A 19,094-nucleotide genomic window follows, 5' to 3' on the forward strand; every position below is an offset into this window, starting at 1 on the left:
GCGAGACGTGTAACGGAGGCGGGACGTGGGGACCGGCCCAGTGTTCACCTAGTGGGATGTGGAAAACTAATGGTTGGGCTATTAAATATTTGTTACGAAAAAAATGAAGCTTTCAAGAGGGAGGTGCGCAGCTTTGGCACTTCTACCAAGGGCGCAGGATCACCTCTGTAAGCCGGCCGCTGTGGTCGAGCGGTTCTAGGCGCTTCAATCCGGAACCACGCGGCTGTTATGGTCGCAGGTTCGAATCCTGCCTCGGTTATGGATGTGTCCTTAGGTTGGTTAGGTTCAAGTAGTTCTAAGTCTAGGGGACTGATAACCTCATATGTTGTCCCGTAGTGCTTAGAGCCATTTGACCATCACCTAGGTAAGCCTGTACTCTGGCACCCCTTTCAGTTTGGCCCCCCACGCGGCCACTTGTGTCGCTTGGGCCTTATACTGGCCCTGCATGCGTCGGAGTAAGGGTTTGTGACGTTTGCAGGCTTTCTCGCAGTACGCGAGATTTTATGAGGTGACGTAGTGGCGTAGCTACTGGTTTATTCGCGGAACGTCCGACCGGCCGCCTCGAAGGCCGAGACTACTGTTGTTCGGTCTCCCCGAGCTAGAGGGTGGGGGTGGACCAGGGCACCGCCGACGCGGAGTCTAGGCGGAGGCGGCAGTCGTCGCTGCAACAGCACCAGCGGCAGTCGGCACCCGGTAGCACGCACCAGCGTCCAGACAACACAGGTAGGAGCGCGGAGCGACGGCTTTCTAATGACGCCTGTCCGTACTGCTGCAGATAACTTCAGTGCAGCCAGTTCCGTAGGAAATATTACTTGACGACTCCTGGGCTATAAAAGCGCGTGCCGTTGACCGTTTAGAGTTCGACAGGTCTCATTTCTCGTGAGACTGCCAGCTACACTTATCGATTGAAAAGTCACTCTCTACTCCTCGCAGAAATGCATGCAGACTTCGGGTTGTAAGTTCTCTCGCTCTGCTTGAAATAGTAAACAATGCTTGTGGCTTCTCAGTCGCTTCGGGAGCACACACCTTACCAGAAATCTCTGATGCTCCCCGTAGTAGTTGAAAGATATTCGATTTGGTCTATAATGTTTCCAACAAATTTCTCGATGGGTTATTGAACATTTTAAAACTAGTCTCTAGTGGTCGTCACAAAATAATGCATGCGGCTGTTCGAGGTCCCAGGAGGATTGGTCAATATTCAGCGATATGATAGGAACGGTCATTTGAAGCAAAAAGCTTCATATGGACCTATGCTCTATTTCGGGTGATTTCCAAAATAGAACACATTTAATGCCACTTTTTCGCGGTTTTCTTGAATAAGTTGAAAACCGCTGCTTTTAGCGGAAACCTGTCGCAGTATAGTATTAAACTACATTAAATGCCCTACAAAACTGGCCCTTTTATTTTTTTCTTCAGAACTGTTTGCGCGATGCCAGCGACAGAATACTGAAAAACTTGCTCGACGTGGAAGCGCTGTACCTTAGGTAGTTTTTGTGGGCCAATTTGAGCTTGTTTCCCGACCATAAGTATCCAATATCAAACCTAGACGTACTCTCGGTATCCTCTACACTACTGTGGTGCCTTGTAAACAATGACAAGGTACCGCGCAATACAGAAAATAGATAATGATGTACATTAAATGTCTTCTAACTCGGAAACTATTCTTAACAGGGCGTATGTCCATATGATTTTTTTTATTTCAAATGATGTCCCCGTCATATCCTTGGACACCCCGTGAAAAGATCTCGCAGCGCTAGAGAAATGAAGTGAAATACGACAAGTCCTGAAGTAGTCGTGTTTTGGTACAGGGACTCGCAACTGAATCTAAAAATAAATGAACGTAAGGTAGTATGTATAAACAGGAGGAAATTTCCGAGATTACGTTATTACACGATTGCCGAACAATCATTGAAAGCAGTGATATTCATTAAACATCTAGGAGTATGAGTACGTAGCGATCTAAAGTGAAATAATCACATAAAATTAATCGTAGGAAAGGCAGATGTCACACTCACATTCGCTGGAATAATCCTCGGGAAGTGTAATCCATCTACGAAGGAGGCAGCTTACAGAACCCTCGTTCACCCGATACTTAAGCAACGCTCGTCAATCTAGGACCCTTAGCAGATAGAACTGCTGAAAGCATAGAGAAGATCCAAAGAAGAGCAGAGCGTACCGCAGTAGGTTCCTTTAGCAAGTGCGAGAGTATCTTAGATGTTTTCATCCAACTCCAGTGATAAATGCTCAAGAGAGGCTTTGTGCACACGCTGTGGTTTATTGTTAAATTCCGAGAGCGTACGTTTCTGGAAGAATCAAGCAATACATTGCTTCCTCCTATGTATGTTCCGCTATCACAAGACGAATGTAAAATTAGAGCTCACAATCATTCTTCTCACACGCAATTCCCGACTGGAACAGGTTCAAATGGTTCTGAGCACTATGGGACTTAACATCTATGGTCATCAGTCCCCTAGAACTTAGAACTACTTAAACCTAACTAACCTAAGGACATCACACAACACCCAGTCATCACGAGGCAGAGAAAATCCCTGACCCCGCCGGGAATCGAACCCGGGAACCCGGGCGTGGGAAGCGAGAACGCTACCGCACGACCACGAGCTGTGGACCGACTGGAACAGGAACAGGAAATCGGAGGAGTGTGGTGCACAAAGTACCCTCCGCCACACGCCACAAGATGGCTTCCAGAATATAGATATAAGTTAGATGTACATGTACAGCTTGTTAATGCAGTACTAAGAGAATACCTGAACACAAGTGTACGTGCGTGTGGTACAGAATATGTGTCCTGCTTCTGCAGAGTATGTTTTCTATCGTGCTACGGTACTTGCTACTGGTGCACCTCTTCGCTCTTAGAATTCGACTCCGACAACGGCAGAACACTGTCTTGTTTACGAAATATTATAAAAATTCTCCTGATACACAGCACTAACACAGAACTGGTGTTCAGAATGTTGACCGTCGTGAACAAATTCCGCTGTAGAGAGGCATAGCTGTGAATTTTTTAAATATATTTGAAAAAAAATGTTGAACTTCAAAAGCTCCAGGAGCTGATAAGATAATTATTTAGTTACTGCCTGTTTCGATCGTCTTCATGTATCACAAATAAAAATCATCCTAGATCACTGCTGCCCAGGATTGAGAAAAAACCTGGGTATTTAAAAAAATCAACCCAGTAGGTAAAATTAAGTTTTACGGGTTTTATCGTTTTTTGCGGATTTTTTTCGTACTAACGATTAAATACTTCAGTCAATTCTTATGATTAATTTATTCAAAACACTAGCCCATTCTTACAACTACTACATTAGTGCTGCTTTTCTTGACGTATGGGTACTACACTCATCGCGAGTATGTTCTCCCGCCGCGGGAGAATTAACAAATAATGTAGGAGAGAAACGTCTCGAGAAATTTCTGCATGCTTCCAAAAAAGAGTAAATTGTACTTTACAGTCACTCCACATCACGCTTAAGTTTCTTTTTTGGAACCGTAAATAATATTAAACTGTGTTTCTTATATTGCAAGAAAACTTAAAACACAATATTAATAAAATAAATTCTTAAGACAGCCTTCAATAAACATCGTGGGTTTTTTAATTTGTGCAACGCTAACTATGTAACGATTTGCACGTTAACTCAATTTTCATGATTAAATATAACTGATTTTTGGCTTTTTTAAAGCTTCTTTTTTCTTGTCAGGACAAATTACTACAACCCTACTGCTGCCAGTAGTAATATACAACACACAGTCAATCGTAACAGGTACTGACACAGTTAATCTGTCTTCATCTACTGTAATGACCAGGTTTAGCCTTTTCGTAAGTCCTGTTCTCTATGTTTTGGCGAAAGCTCAATTGATACAACTGATTTCTGTTTGGAAATAATAATAATAATAATTTGTATGTGTGAGAAATGCGGAGTTGCGTCATGGCTCGGAGTTCAGGATTAACTGTTGGTCCCTTGAAAGCGGCTGGACAAGTAAGAGCAAATGTCGAAGTCAGGTATCTTTAATTGAATGAATCGTTTATTGTCTTCTCCTAACATTGTACCTGGCTTTTTCCTTGCTATGGACAATGTCTGTTGGCGTTCTTGCTAAAAAAGGGTTTGTTGTCGTTGTTGTGGTCTTCAGTCCAGAGACTGCTGCAGCTCTCCATGCTACTCTATCCTGTGCAAGCTTCTTCATCTCTGAGTAACTACTGCAACCTACATCCTTCTGAATCTGCTTAGTGTATTCACCTTTTGGTCTTCTTCTACTATTTTTACCCTCCACGATACCCTCCAATACTAAATTAGTAATCCCTTGATGCTTCAGAACGTGTCCTACCAACCGGTCCCTTCTTTTAGTTAGGTTGTGCCAAAATTTCCTCTTCTCCCCAATTCTATTCAGTGCCTCCTCATTACTTACGTGATCTACCCATCTTCAGCATTCTTCTGTAGCACCCAATTTCGAAAGCTTCTATTCTATTCTTGTGTAAACTATTTATCGTCTATGTTTCACTTCCATACATGGCTACATTCCATACAAATACTCATAAAAGACTTCCTGACAAATCTATACTCGATGTTAACAAATTTCTCTTCTTCAGAAACGCTTTCCTTGCCATTGCCAGTCTACATTTTATATCCTCTCTACTTCGACCATCATCAGTTGTTTTGCTTCCCAAATAGCAAAACTCATCTACTACTTTAAGTGTCTCATTTCCTAATCTAATCCCCTGACTTCATTCGACTACATTCCATTATCCTCGTTTTGCTTTTGTTGATGTTCATCTTATATCCCCCTAATAAAGGGTTTATTAGACACTTATTCTTGTCTATTACTTTATGCTTAACACGAGGTTATTTGTTTCCGAACACGTTAATTCAGCGATTGTAAATGCGAGCGAATAAACGTCTTCAATTGTGTTTCTTAAAAAGTCTGGTGCAACATTTCGCCACCTTTAGGCCGAAACTATCTAAGAGTTCTACTATAGAGCTTCAGCATCTTTGGGAAATTTCTGCTGCTGGAGCAAAGGGAGTGAGAAGGCAGAATTTTAACCAGCGGTTTCTCGGGTGCTAGTTTCGTGGCGAGGTCATTACGCTTTCTCATTAAACAACCCGCTGTGAGTTCTAACAGCTGAGTGCTAAATGAACCGAAGAAAACTTGTTCACAACCGGGACTGTCGAACGTTATCAGTGCTTTCGTTAAACTACATACATGGAACAATGGCGCCTTTACTTTGCCTCGTCATTTCAAAGAGTCTGTCTTTCCTAAGTTCTGTTAATGTGTGTTCATACATGGAGCTAGCAAAAGTCATCGATCAGTGATGTGCACATATACAGATGGTGGTAGTATCGCATACACAAGGAATAAAAGGGCAATGCACTGGTGGAGCTGTCATTCAGTTTCAGCTAGAGGCGTGGGACATTCCATTTCGGAAATCGTTAGGGAATTCAGTACTCCGAGATCTACAGTGTCAGGAGTGTACCGAGAATACCAAACTTCAGGCATTACCTCTGACCACGGACAATGCCCGAGAGCAGTGGCATTTATGTAGAATTGTCAGTGCTAACAGACAAGCAATACTGCGTGAAATTTATGGCGGACGTACGACGAATGTATCCTTTGGGACAATGCTGCTAAATTTGGCGTTTATGGGCTATGGCAGCAGACGATCGCCGCGAGTGCTTTGCTAACAGCACGACGTCGCCTGCAGCGCGTCTCCTGGACTCGTGACCATACCGCTAGACGACTGGAAAACCGTGGCTTTGTCAGATGAGTCCGCATCTCAGCTGGTAAGAACTGATGGTAGCTCAGAATGTGGTACAGCACCACGAAGCCATGCACCCAAGTTGTCAGCAAGACAATGAAAGCTGGTGGTGGCTCCATAGTGGTGCGGCTGTGTTTACATGGAATGGACTGGGTGCTCTGCTCCAACTGAACCGATGGTTGACTGGAAATGTTTACGTACGGCTTCTTGGAGACCATTTGCAGTCATTCATAGACTTCATGTTATGGATAACAATGTGCCAAGTCACCGGGCCATAATTGTTGGCGATTAGTTTGAAGAACATTGTGGACAATTCGAGCGAATGATTTGGCTCCCAGATCTCCAGACATGAATCCCATCGAACATTTATGAAACATAATAGAGAGGTCAGTTCGTGCACAAAACCCTGCACCTTCAACACTTTCGCATTCATGGACGGCTATAGAGGTAGCATGGCTCAGTATTTCTCGGGGACTTCCGATTTGTTGAGCCCATGCGATGTCGAGTTGCCAATACGCCGGGCAAAAGATGGTCTGGCACGATATTACGCGGTTAAAAAAAATGTATCAAATGGTTCTGAGCACTATGGGACTTAACATCTGAAGTCATCAGTCCCCTGGAACTACCTAAACCTAACGAACCTAAGGACATCACACACATCCATGTGCGAGGCAGGATTAGAACCTGCGACCGTAGCAGTCGCGCTGTTCCGTACTGAAGCGCCTAGAACCGTTCAGCCACTACGGCCGGCTTATTACGAGGTATCTCATGAGTTTTATCACCTCAGTGAAGATTTTACCTTATTTGAATGTAAATGAAATCGACAGAAATCGTTAAGGCCTTGTGAACGTCGTTGTCTGTGTTATATCTTTTGTTGTTGACAAAAGTACTGGAATTACAATGAAATGATCGTATGGCACAGTTGGCCTGTAGGTCCCATTCGGACTCGGGCGCCAAGTGCAAGTCTTATTTTCGTCGACACCATGTTGGGCGACTTGCGGCCGATGATGACGATGAAATAATGATGAGAACAATACAACATCTAGTCCCCGAGCCGGGAATTGAACCCGGGCCCAGTACATGGGAGGCAAGCACGTTACCACCCAGCTAAGCAGGCGGACAGTTCCAAGAAAGAATTGGCAAAAGGAAACGGGTTAGTGTCTTAGGCTACAGCGAAGTCCACGGTTGGATTCTCGCTGAGCACCAGTAGTTTTTATGCTTTGAAAACGTCTGGAACGGCATCCTGTCAACGACGTGAGGCCAAATAATAAGCAACGAAACTGAGACGCATGTCACATATTTCAGGCCGTGAGACATTTGCGTTTAGGTAACGTAGGACAACAACAAAAGAGTCACAGGTATCTTGAAAGTGGGAGCGTTAGTAAATCACTGCTATACTTAACCGGAAGTTGGCACTTAGTATCGCTCATTTATTAAAGTCAACAAACATCGAATATAATGGAAAAAACTAAAGGAAATGCCTCAGTCATTTACGAGAAAAGCGTCAACCCTGTAAAATGTAAATCGCATGTTTTGTTTACAGTTGAATGATTGAGGAAAACAGACTTGGCATACGTCCGAGTTCTTGGTAATGTGTATAGCAGAGCAATGCCATCCCTACTGCAGCCGCCACAAACCACTGTCCACACTCTCTTCTTGTTGTTGTGGTAGTGTTGGTCGTCAGTTTGAAGACTAGATATAGCTCTCCATGCTACTCTGTCCTCTGTAAGCCTCTCCGAATAATTACTTCAACCTGCATCCTTTTGAAACTGCTTACTGTATTTATTACTTGGTCTCCCTTTGCAATTTTTAACCTCCACACTTCCCTCCAATAATAAATTGGTGATTCTTTAATGTCTCAGAACGCGTTCTTCTGTAGCACCAGATTTCAAAAGCTTCCATTCTCTTCATGTCTGAACAGTTTGTCGTCCACGTTTCACTTCACGTCATGGCTACACTGTAAATACATTCAGAAAAGTTCTTAAAGTTTTTCTAACACTTAAACCTTTAAGTAGGTTCGATGTTAACAAATGTCTCTTCTCCAGAAATGCTTTTCTTGCCATTGCCAGTCTACATTTTATATCCTCTCTAGTTCGTCTACCATCTGTTATTTTACTGTTCAAGCAGCAAAATTTATTCTCATTCTTCTATAAGCGTCCTGATTTCTTCTTTTGTCTTCATTGTGATCGTTTACGATTTGCGTTGCAAATGGGGTTACAGTTCTTTAATTCCTTCTCTAGGGAATATTCTCTGATTAAAATAAAATAACTAAAGCATGACGTTATTATCTATTAAATCAATCACGAATTTCTACAAAAGTTTTGCATTTGTGTGTGCGTGTGTGGGCTTAGGTATAAGTAGAACAGAAAATAAAAAATAATCCTTATGGAATTAAAAAAAGCATCGAATTAAATAAAAATAAACAGTGACCCAGCTGGGTATTACAGAGACTGCTCTGCGATATTCGCCCCATAGCTTCCACTTATTGCTTATTTCTCACCCAGTGCAAAGTCCCAAGCGACTGCAAGGAAACACAGGAGACTCCCGTATATAGAAAGGTCAAAAAAGAGACACGCAAAATTATATACCAATATCCTTAATATAGTTAATATCGTTTTGCTGCATAGTTCTTGAACGCATTCTGACTTCGGCTGTAATGAATTTGCTTGAGACGGAAAAGCTTCTATCCATAAATCAGCACTGATGTAGAAAAATCGCTTGTGAGAAACTTAGCTTGCCCTCTTCTCACATGAGCTCCTGCGATCCATGGAGGCAGGGCAACAGGCAGACTCATTATTCCTAGACTTCTGGACGGCGTCCGGCACGAAGTTCCACTGCAGACAGTTAACAAAAATCTCAGTATACGGACTAAATTCCCAGTTGTTTGATAAGCTCAAAGACTTCTTAAGTAATAAACCCGGTACACTGTTAGAGACGAGGATATCGTCAGGAGTGCCAAAGAGAAGTGTGATAGAACTGGTCTTGTTCTGAGTGTATATAGGAGGATGCAAAACGTCTTAAGAGAGAATTTCTAGTTGATGTGATGAATGTCACCTTGCTCTAAATGTACAAAAATGTAAGTTAAAGCAGATGAAAAGGGAAAGCAGTTCTGCAATGTTAGAATACAACATTAGTAGTGTGCCGCTTAACACAGTGGCGTCGATTAAATATCTAGGCGTAACGTCGCAGAGCGATATGAAATAGAACGAGCACGCAAGGTCGGTAGCAGGAAAGGCGAATGGTCGATTTCGGTTTCTTGGGAGAGTCTTAATAAAGTGTAGCTCATATAAAAAGGAGGCTGCGTATATGAATCCCTTCTTGAGCGTCGCTCTAATGTTTGGGATCCCCACCAGATCGCTTTAAAGGAAGAATCAAAGAAATTCAAAGGCTTGCTGTTAAGTTTGTTACCGGCTGATCCGATCAGTATGCAGGTATTACGGAGTTGCTTCGTGAACTCAAATGAAAATTCTTGACGGGAAAACGACATTCTTTTCCGGTAACACACTGTACAGAAAATTTAGAGAATCGGCATTTGAAGCTGACTGCTGAACGGTTCTACTGCTGCAAACGTACATTTCACGTAATGACCACGAGGATAAGGTAAGAGAAATTAGGGCTCGTACTGAGGCATATAGATAGTTTGTCCCTCGCTCTGTTTGCTAGTGGGACAGGAAAGGCCGGATAGTTTAGAGTCTCAGCAACCAATATGTACAGGAAACTGGTGTCTCTCAGTGATTGATTCTGAGCGTAACGCTGTTCGCTATCGGCACCAATGGTATCGTAAATGCAGTGGGCCCACAGTCTCTTTGTGGATAATCTTTGCCTGTACGCCGCTGAGAGCCAACTTTAGTGGGATGTTTGCAGAGTACATGACTGGGCCCTGAATCACGGCTATCAATTTCCTCCAGCAAAATCACGAGTTGTCCTTTTTTGCCAACTCCGGACTGTGCATCCAACCCAGATATTTATCTTGGTGACCAGTTACTTGAAGTCGCCGAAACTTTTCAATTGTTAGGTATTTTATTTGACAACAAGGTAACTTGTCTGTCATATGTCCGCCGTCTCAAGGCAACTTGCATGAAGAAGCTGAATGCTCTCCGTTTTCTTAGTAACCCCTCGTGGGGCGCTGACCGCATAGTTCTGAGATTTTACAAAGCGCTGATTTTATCCCTCTTGGACTATGGATGTATTGGTTATGGGTCGGTAGCACTGTCGCACTGAGCTTGCTGGACCTTGTTCACCACAGTGGCGTACGGTTGGCAATGGCCGCCTTCCGTACGAGGCCTCCTGGCGGAACCGTTGTCCCACGGCTGCATGTTAGACGACAGCAGCTTCTGTAAAATTACCCAGTCACAATCTGTCAGATGCCCACTCACCCGCGTCACTCAACTCCGTTGCACAACCAACAATTCAGACTGTCTGAGCGTCGCCCAAAACTGACTAGACAAGCTGGCATTCGACTCGATGCTCTACTGAAGGACCTTCAACAGTTCTTTAGTCTGTGGTCGTAAGTTCCCTCTCGACAACCCCGTGATCTGTACCCTGCCCTGTGACACGGATGGTCCGCTTTAGTGGCTCCAAAAAGGATGCTGATATTACCCTTCTCCGACATCTGTTTCGTTCGATCCTCCACGATTATTCCAATTCGGTACGCATCTGCACGGACGTATCGAAAGTCAACGACAGGGTTGGTTATGCTTTTGCTCACGCTAGGAGACACGAGAAGCACACTCTGCCGAATTCCTGCAGCATACACACTGCAGAACTGGTTGCCATATCTCAGGCTTTGCGGTATGTCAAATTCCTGGCCACGACGAATTTTCTGATCTGTATCGAATCCCTGAGATGCTTAAAGGCCTTATCCCTGTGCTATCCCAAAAATCTTTTGGTCACCAATATTCAGGATCTACTAGTTGTCCTCTAGAGCTCTGGAGAGACAGTGACCTCAATCTGGACACCAAGCGACATAGGCATTCCAGGAAATGATCTCGCTGACCGTCTAGCTAAAGACGCAACTACAAGAGATCAATCTGACGTCAGAATACCAGGCACACACTTACGATTACAAGTCTGACACAATATTTTGAGGCTCTGGGAACTGGAATGGCAGGCTACTACGACCCAAAAAAGTAGAGATCGATAAAAGGGTCCACTAAGGTGTGGCATACATCATTATAAGCCCCTCGGAAAGATACCACTGTGTTGCGTCGACTACGCGTCGGCCACAAAAGACTCACCCACGCATTCCTTCTACGTCGAGAGGATCCTCCTCGCCGCGGTAGTCTAATGACGATTGCGTACGTTCCTGTTGAGTGCGTCCTGCTGGCCGATCTGTGGCACGTCCTCAGCTTGTCTACCTGAGTACGTCAGATGATTCCGGATAGTGAGACGGCCACTACCAAAGCGTTCATTTCCAGAGAGAGACCGAATTTCAACGTAAACTATAATACTCCACCACTTTCTGTGTTAGGTAGGGTTGTGGCGGGTGGGAGGGGGGTGGGGAAATAAAGGAGTATGGCTATCAATTTTCTCCAGTAAAATCACGAGTTCTTTTTTTCCAACTCCGGACTGTGCATCCAACTTGGTGACCAGTTACTTGAAGTCGCTGAAACTTTCAGTTCTTAGGTATATTTGACAACAAGGTACCGCCCATACGAAGGCAGATTACTTTCTTCCCATCTCACCTTGTTGTGCCTTTAGTCCCTCTTGAGCTAGATGCTGCCTGGGTTATCGCTATTTCTTTTACCTATCGTGTTACAACTACTGTCACGCCCTTTTTCAAACTCTTTGACTTACCTATATAGCTGGAGCAGCCAAGTCCTGACTCTTTTCGCTTTTTACGTTGTCACGTGTTTCTCTCACGAAATGGAGGGACTGATGACCCAGTAGTTTAGTCCCTTAAAACATATAATCATCATCATCAACAACAGGAAAGGCAATGGTGTTAGAGGTACAACGTGGCCCCCGCCATCCACTGAATGGTGACTTGCGGATTATGTATATAGGTGCAGAGAGGCAGCTCGTTCGAGTGTGCACACCTTTCAAATCAAAATTTGCTCTTGAGTAACATTCAGCACCGTGTTGCTCTACCCATTTCACTGCAACGTGTTTGATTCCTCCTTTCCAGGTTAATCGTCTCCGCAGTCTTCTACGACGAACGTCAGGCGTGAGATAAACCGTGCCAGCGTCGGTGAAGAGAAACGAAAGCCACGGTCCAGGTTGCAATTTCGGTGTTCCATAGCCTACAGTTTTCGTGCACCATATTTGTGGTGAGGGAGTACAAAAGGGGGGGGGGCGGAGGAGGGATTGTACCGACGTTTGCAGTGCACGCCTAGAGGCCAAATTGATCGTGTGGAGACAGTTTGCTTACCACATCCCCTGCTGCCACCAAACAGGCAGCGTCATGTTCTGTTGCATTGCCTTCGGGGTACTTACGAGCCTTAATCTGTAGTCAAGAAGTTATCAGCTGCTGTTGCTGAACGCGAGGGACTACTGCGAAGCGGACCTGCAACGTCTTGTGTCTCACGATGGCGGGGGAGTGTTCGAAAAATATCCTTGTGGTGTAGGTTAATTCGGTGGGCAACATTCTGCGCTGACGAACTGTCTAAGCTTTAAATGGCATTTCGAGGCACTTTGGCAATCTGGACAATGTACGCCAACAGTACAGAACTGGACTGAGCATGCTGTTTTAGTTTTACCTCCGTTACGTGGTTATTTTCTACCGTCAAAATGGCATTGAGAAAAGGGTTCCGACCAAAAAACACAAACTAAGTCATGAGTAACCTGATAAACTTTTTTTGTGAAGCACAACGATCACGTAGATGGATACACAAGTAGATTTACAGGATGTTTAGCTATTGTGGGTACAAATGAAATGAGAGAATAGAGGATAATGAAACACGCAAATCCATAAAACTGCATGTATAGGATAATTATTGAACAATATGAAATAAAATCGTTATAACTTCTGAACGATTTGTGTTAGGACGTTCAATCTGCGCGGTTGGTTTCAGAGCATTATGGGAATTAGTATGCGCATGCGCATTGCTTTAGCGACGAAGCCGATTTTCATTTGGTTGGGTTCGTCGATAAGCAAAATTGGCGCATTTGGGGGACTGAGAATATACATTTCGGGTGACTGTGTGATATGCAATATCCAGTCACGGAATAATAGGTGCGACGTTCCTTGATGGCACGGTGACTATCGAACGGTGCGTGAAGGTTTTGGAAGTGGATTTCATCCGCCATTGTCCAAAGTGACCCTTATTTCGACAAGATGTGGTTCATATAAGACGGAACTCGACTCCAACGAAACAGTAGAGTGTTTGATGTCCTGGAGAAGCCCTTTTGGGGACTACATTCTGGCTATGGGGTACCTGGATTGGGCGTCATATTCTCCGGATCTGATCACATACGACTCCTTTTTGTGGGGCTATATTAGAGATATAAAGAAATAAATAATGGTGAGTGAGGACGGGGGAGGATGGGTCTAAGAATCAGAAACCTTCCCATGAGGTAGGATTGATAATGTGGAGAGAGGAGATAAAGTGATGGACAGGCAGAGAGGGGGTAGAAGGAGATGAACAAACAAATGCAGGAGAAGGATGAAGCGATGGGCAGAATGAGGAGGAGGGGGAAATGGACAGAGAAAGGGAAGAGGGAGAGATGGGCATAGAAAGGAAAGCTATGGACAGAGGGACGGGAATTCGTTGTGGTTGGTTGTCAACGCATTCGGAACACGCCAGGGATTTTTGAAGATCTACAATTGTACATGTGTTTTCCTCAAATTCATTTCTGACGTTCGGGTATTTTGGAACTCTGCTATAAAGTGTTCCTGTACTCACTCGTAATAAGTCGTATTGGGGAAACCATTGCTTTCCGAACCTATGATTATTAGGATTATTCGCTTGTTTCATTGTTCGTTAATTGCCGCTTTCGTTTTTACCTGTAATAATGAAACACCTTGTAAGGATAGACATACTCTTTGTTCCATAGATCCATAGTAAAGAGATCCTCAAGGCTGGACACCATGTAAAAATATCATAAGAAGTACATAATACATATCTGCAAATGAAGAAATGCACTAATGTTTTTCTACGGATAGCGAAATGGTCTTCAAGAGGTGGAATAAGTAAATACAAAAAGGAATATATTTTCGTTTAAAAATTAATACTAAATTTGTCACGTACATATAAAATTATATGAACTGCGATGCATAACACAATTTTACAACACTTAATACTGATCACGTTACTGGACTGAGTACATGCAGAGGTCAGATTTTACGTAACGAGCCCACATTATTTCATATTATTATGTGCGTAAAATCGTTTTTCTGACAAATTCATTAGTGGAGCGGAAGCTGTCCAGCAATAGATCCTTGCAGTTTCTATTGAACTGTACTTTACTTGGAGCTATATTTTTTATGGCTACTGGCGAGTTACTGAGAGTATTTCTTACTGAACAATGGATATTTTCCTTTGATTAGAATATTCTAATTTCTAAGTGATGCTATGACCAGAGCTATTGGATTGGAAAAGAGATACAATATTTATGATAAAAATAATTAAGGAATGCATTTACCGGAAGCAATAGTTAGCGCTTCCACTTTGTTGAGCAGGCCTCTGCAGGGTGTTATAGAATTCACACTACAAATAACTCGGATTACGCGTTATTTTGACACAAACTTCAGCTTGACTTATTGTTACCTCAAAATATGACGCTTATAGCACTATGGAATGAAAATAAACAAAGTATGCCAGATTTTTATATTTTTATATTGCTAATACTGAATCCAGCCCCATTGCATATAAAGATTTGTTCACGTGTTCAGAAGGTAACAAATTTTATACTGCATATAATGTGTCTTTTCCAATTTTAGTGACAAAGAACTAGCTAGAAACAACTTCTTGAAGTCCTTCAATATGTCATGAACAGTTCTTTCTAAAACTGCAATCGATTGGCTGTTATCTTAACGTTAGTCTCGTCTGTAAACAAAACAGACTTAGCGTGAGCTAATGTTATGAAAGGAAGATCATTACTACACATAAAAAGTCATAGCCTTAAGACAGAAACCTATAGCATGCTACATGTAATTGGTTCCAACTTAGATGATGATTTATAGCTTAATAAAGGGCTGTTTCCAGTTGGAATTCTTGGTTTCATGTTAAACAGACTGACTTGAAATATTTCCTGTGACAACATAATATTCTAATTTACTTAAAAAAATATCGGGATTTGAGCAATTAACGCCTTTAACAGATCACAGAATGTACTATTAATCTGTAGTTTACTGTCGAATGTGTTAACAACATTCCTGTTGTATGTGTAATAATCTTCTCAATATCAGAACCAGTAAGAAATTCAAACTATGACTATAACAATTATTATATAACATATATTATGTGTAGTCAGATAGTTAATAAGCTATTTGTGCGTTACCTTTCCTAAAGTTTTCAGGAATGCTGGCATAAGACAGACTAGAAAGAAGTTCAGTGGTATTCGTGTAGCTCCTTCCCTATTCAGAGGCTTAACTACAGCGTATTTAAGCCAATTGGGAAATTTTATAATGGTATCCGGCTCGTTATACAAATAACATGTTACTAAATTTCAGCAGAGTACTCCGTAATTAACTTATTGAATATTTTATCATAACCACCAGAACTTCCTTCTGACATAATGAGAGTGATATTCATAGTACATAAATTATTTTTAATGGTTGGTCTCAGGTATTCCATGACGGCGATTACTGAGCCTGTGACAAACGTAATATACAAGTTCAAATTTTTCGACGCTGCACGTGTCAGTTAGTACTATTGTATTTTCCCTTAGAGCCGTCTGCTCTCCAGCATCTATGGTTCTACGAGTTTACTCCTTCACTGTATTACAAGCTGTCTTTATTTCATAGCCCGATGTGGCTATCTTCTTCTCATAATGCGTTGATCTGCTACGTCTGGATTATTATCTTAAACATTTTGCTGCAAACCTTGTAATGAGCGATAGCAGCAAATAAGAGCTTGCTTTAACAGATGTTCCAGTTTACGTTTCTTTCAGAATTACGTATTTTCTCTTAAGTGGCAATAAATTAACAGTCCTTCATGGATGTGATGTAAATTCTGTCCGCGTGGAAAATTACTGAGCGAAACACTGCGAGAATCTTCCCGGAACTGAAGAAGCGCGTCGTCGTTCTAATCCACCGTTATGTCTAGGATCCTGTGCTGTTGTGAATGGAGTACATCGGACAACTGGCGGGCAGCAGGCTTCGCCTCCGGTGCGCTCGTCCTGAGTTCCAGTGCTTCAAGTCCTCCATCACGAGCATTTGCATTACAAAATCTTGTTCCGTTATTTTCGCCGAGGTTTTCTGTAGCCACTGCTTAGAAGACAGAACTTACAGATCTTTTGAGGGATCTTTTCGGTTGGGAATAGGTACACAGCCACCGTTATTGCTATAATAACGTATTTTGGAGGTATCAGATGCGATCGTTAGAATTGGTGGTCCGTTTCTTCCTTTAAAAAATCAGTATCATGTACTCACAACTAGCTTCATTATTTTCTCGTTTTACTGATAATCAAGCAGCATAGACATGCTTGCGATGTGTTCAACGCGACTCACTGGCAAGTTAGTGGCAACTATTGGAAGTAAGAACGGGAGCAGATGCATGAATAAACTTTGTTCTGCTCTCCTTATTTTTAAACGTGAGTAGTATTTTCACAACTGATGTAACTCTCTGCTGGAGACTGTTCATAAGGTCTTATTTAGCTTGAAACAAGGAAATGAACAGCTAGTACGTATGGACATAGTTGAATAATAATATTATGAACAGCTCTCGTTCACACGTTCCACATATAGCAACTTTTACAGAAATAATTAAGAAACTATGGGTTCTGCTTTCATTTTTCTCTTGTTCTTCCTGTCCTTTACCGATCTACTCATCTCTACACTCCTTCTCCACATCCTAGTGCCATGAAAACTAATAACTAATTCCTCAGAACATTCTTACATCTACATTTATATGGATACTCCAAATGCCACCATACGGTGGGTGGTGGAGGGTAACCTGTACCACTACTTGCCGTTTCCCTTCCTGTTCCACTAACAAATAGAGCGGAGGAAAAACGACTGTCTGTACGTCTCCGTATGAGCCATAATTTCCCGTATTTTATCTTCGTGGTCCTTACGCGCAATGCACGTTGGCGGCAGTAGAATCATTTGGGAGTCAGCTTCAAATGCCGATTCTCTAAACTTTCTCGATAGAGTTCCTCGAAAAGAAAGTCGCCTTCTCTCCAGAGAATCCCATTTGAGTTCCCGAACCTACCGGTAAGAAATATAGCAGCCCGCCTTTGAATTGCTTCGTTGTCCTATCTCAGTCCGACGTGGCACGTATCCCAAACACTCGAGCAGTACTTACGAATAGGTCTCACCAGCGTCCTACAAGCGGTGTCCTTTAGAGGTGAACAACTCTTTCCTAAAGTTTTCCCAATAAACCGAAGTCGACCATTCGCCTTCCGTACCACAGTTCTCACATGCTCCTTCCACCTCATATCGCTTTGCAGGGTTACTCCTAGACATTTAAACGGCTTGACTGTGCCAAGCAGGACACTAGTAATACTGTATCCGAACAGTACATGTTTGACCTTCCTACTCATCCGCATTAACTTACATTTTTCCACATTTAGGGCTAGCTCCCATTCATCACATCAACTGGAATTATGTCTAAGTCGTCTTGTATCTTCCTACAGTCACTCAACTTCGATGCCTCACCGTACACCACGGCATGATCAGCAAACAATCGGAGTTTGCTGCACACCCTGTCCGCCAAACCATTTATATATAGAGAGAGCAGCAGCGGTCCTATCACTCTTCCTTGGAGCACTCCTGAGGGAACCCTTGTCTCTGATCAACACTCGCCGTCGAGGACAGCATACTGGGTTCTATTATTTAATAAGTATTCGAGCCATATATCTGTGTTCCCTATACTCGTACCTCCGTTAACAGACTGCAAAGAGGCACCGTGTGAAATGCTTTCCGGAAAACACTCACATCAGCCAACACCTTTTGCTATAAAGACGACTTGGTAAGCTTCTTCCCCATCAGTGCTGGCGAAGCGAGGAAAGAAAAGCTGTTCTGCTGATGCAATTGACATAACGTCGAACACGATGAGGATTGTGTATGTGATTTCAGAAAAATAGTTAATAATCCCTTACACATATGGAACGACAGTAAACCTCATTTGCTTAATAGATATGCATTTTTCTAGTTTTTTATGTCTTACTTGAGATAACACCAGAGACTAACCGCATCACCAGGTGGAAGAGCAAGTTACCACTTGATATCCCTGTAAAGGAAGAGTTAGCTCCAGGAAATGACTTGCCCTACCCTATTTGGAGATCGCTCAATCGTTTTAGGGTGGGCGTTCCTCTTTGCAAGAACAACATGCGAAAATGAGTATTCTTCCAGCTGACGGAGATATACCCTGCGAGTGCGGAACAACACAAGACCCGGACCACCTGCTAATTTGCCCTCAACTTGAACAACCCTGCACAACACAGGACCTGATCGAGGCAAACAACAAGGCCATCGGAGTTGCTACATCCTGGAAATTTTGACCGGACACGGAAATGAATGAATGTCTTACTTTTCCGTACGTGACTTACTTTGGGTACTATGTGAGATGAATCATAACTACCTCTCTTCACAGTGATCCTTAAAGGAAAAACAACAAGAGAGGAACCAAAATCATGTAAAAAAAGTAACATTTTCTTTGGTACACGATGAAAGTGATCAAAATGCCAACTTCTCACTAATCACCACTGTGTGTGGTCTACACGGCGACTAACACCACGAGGAGAACCTGCATCGTATTGATGCGTGTGGTGTGTGTTAATGCGATAATGTTGTATGGACTGATATAAAACGAAGGAAAGGGGAAGAACGCCGGCACACGGTCTGTTTCTCTCGAGTATCACCAAAGGGCCTCAGACCTTAACGATCCTTACATTGTTCACACCGTGATCAACTGCATCACATGTTATCACTCCATAATACAGCCTGTTCAGGATGGAATTTGGAACAGGATATAAAATGTTCTAGTATCCTTGAGAATGACTGAGAGGTTGTCTGTCGAAATATAAGCTAGTGTTAATGATTCTATCAGGTCGCACTCTCGTACATTATTTGAACTCGATTATATTTGACGTATAACAATAGCACACTAACTATTCGCCGCCTCGTATTCTCTCGTTGCTTAAATTCAGCTTGTACACTATCCAGTCACATTAATGTGATCACCTGTCAGGAGCCCGAATGGCTGGCTACCTTTTGCAGCACGTC

General features: G+C 42.8%; 1 protein-coding gene across 3 annotated transcripts in view; it reads left to right on the plus strand.

Moving 5' to 3' along the window:
• Nucleotides 1-665: 665 nt before the first annotated feature.
• The window catches only part of LOC124711788 (fatty acyl-CoA reductase 1-like), a 262,166-nt gene continuing 243,737 nt past the window's right edge, over nt 666-19,094 (plus strand). The window contains exon 1 of one of the 3 annotated variants that reach the window (XM_047242004.1): nt 666-723. The gene's annotated coding sequence lies outside the window, so the exon portion shown is untranslated. The remainder of the gene's footprint in view (nt 724-19,094) is intronic. The other 2 variants (XM_047242007.1, XM_047242006.1) reach the window with 2 other exon arrangements.

The sequence above is a fragment of the Schistocerca piceifrons genome, chromosome 8, assembly GCF_021461385.2.
Source record: "Schistocerca piceifrons isolate TAMUIC-IGC-003096 chromosome 8, iqSchPice1.1, whole genome shotgun sequence".
In the NCBI taxonomy this organism is placed as follows: domain Eukaryota; kingdom Metazoa; phylum Arthropoda; class Insecta; order Orthoptera; family Acrididae; genus Schistocerca; species Schistocerca piceifrons.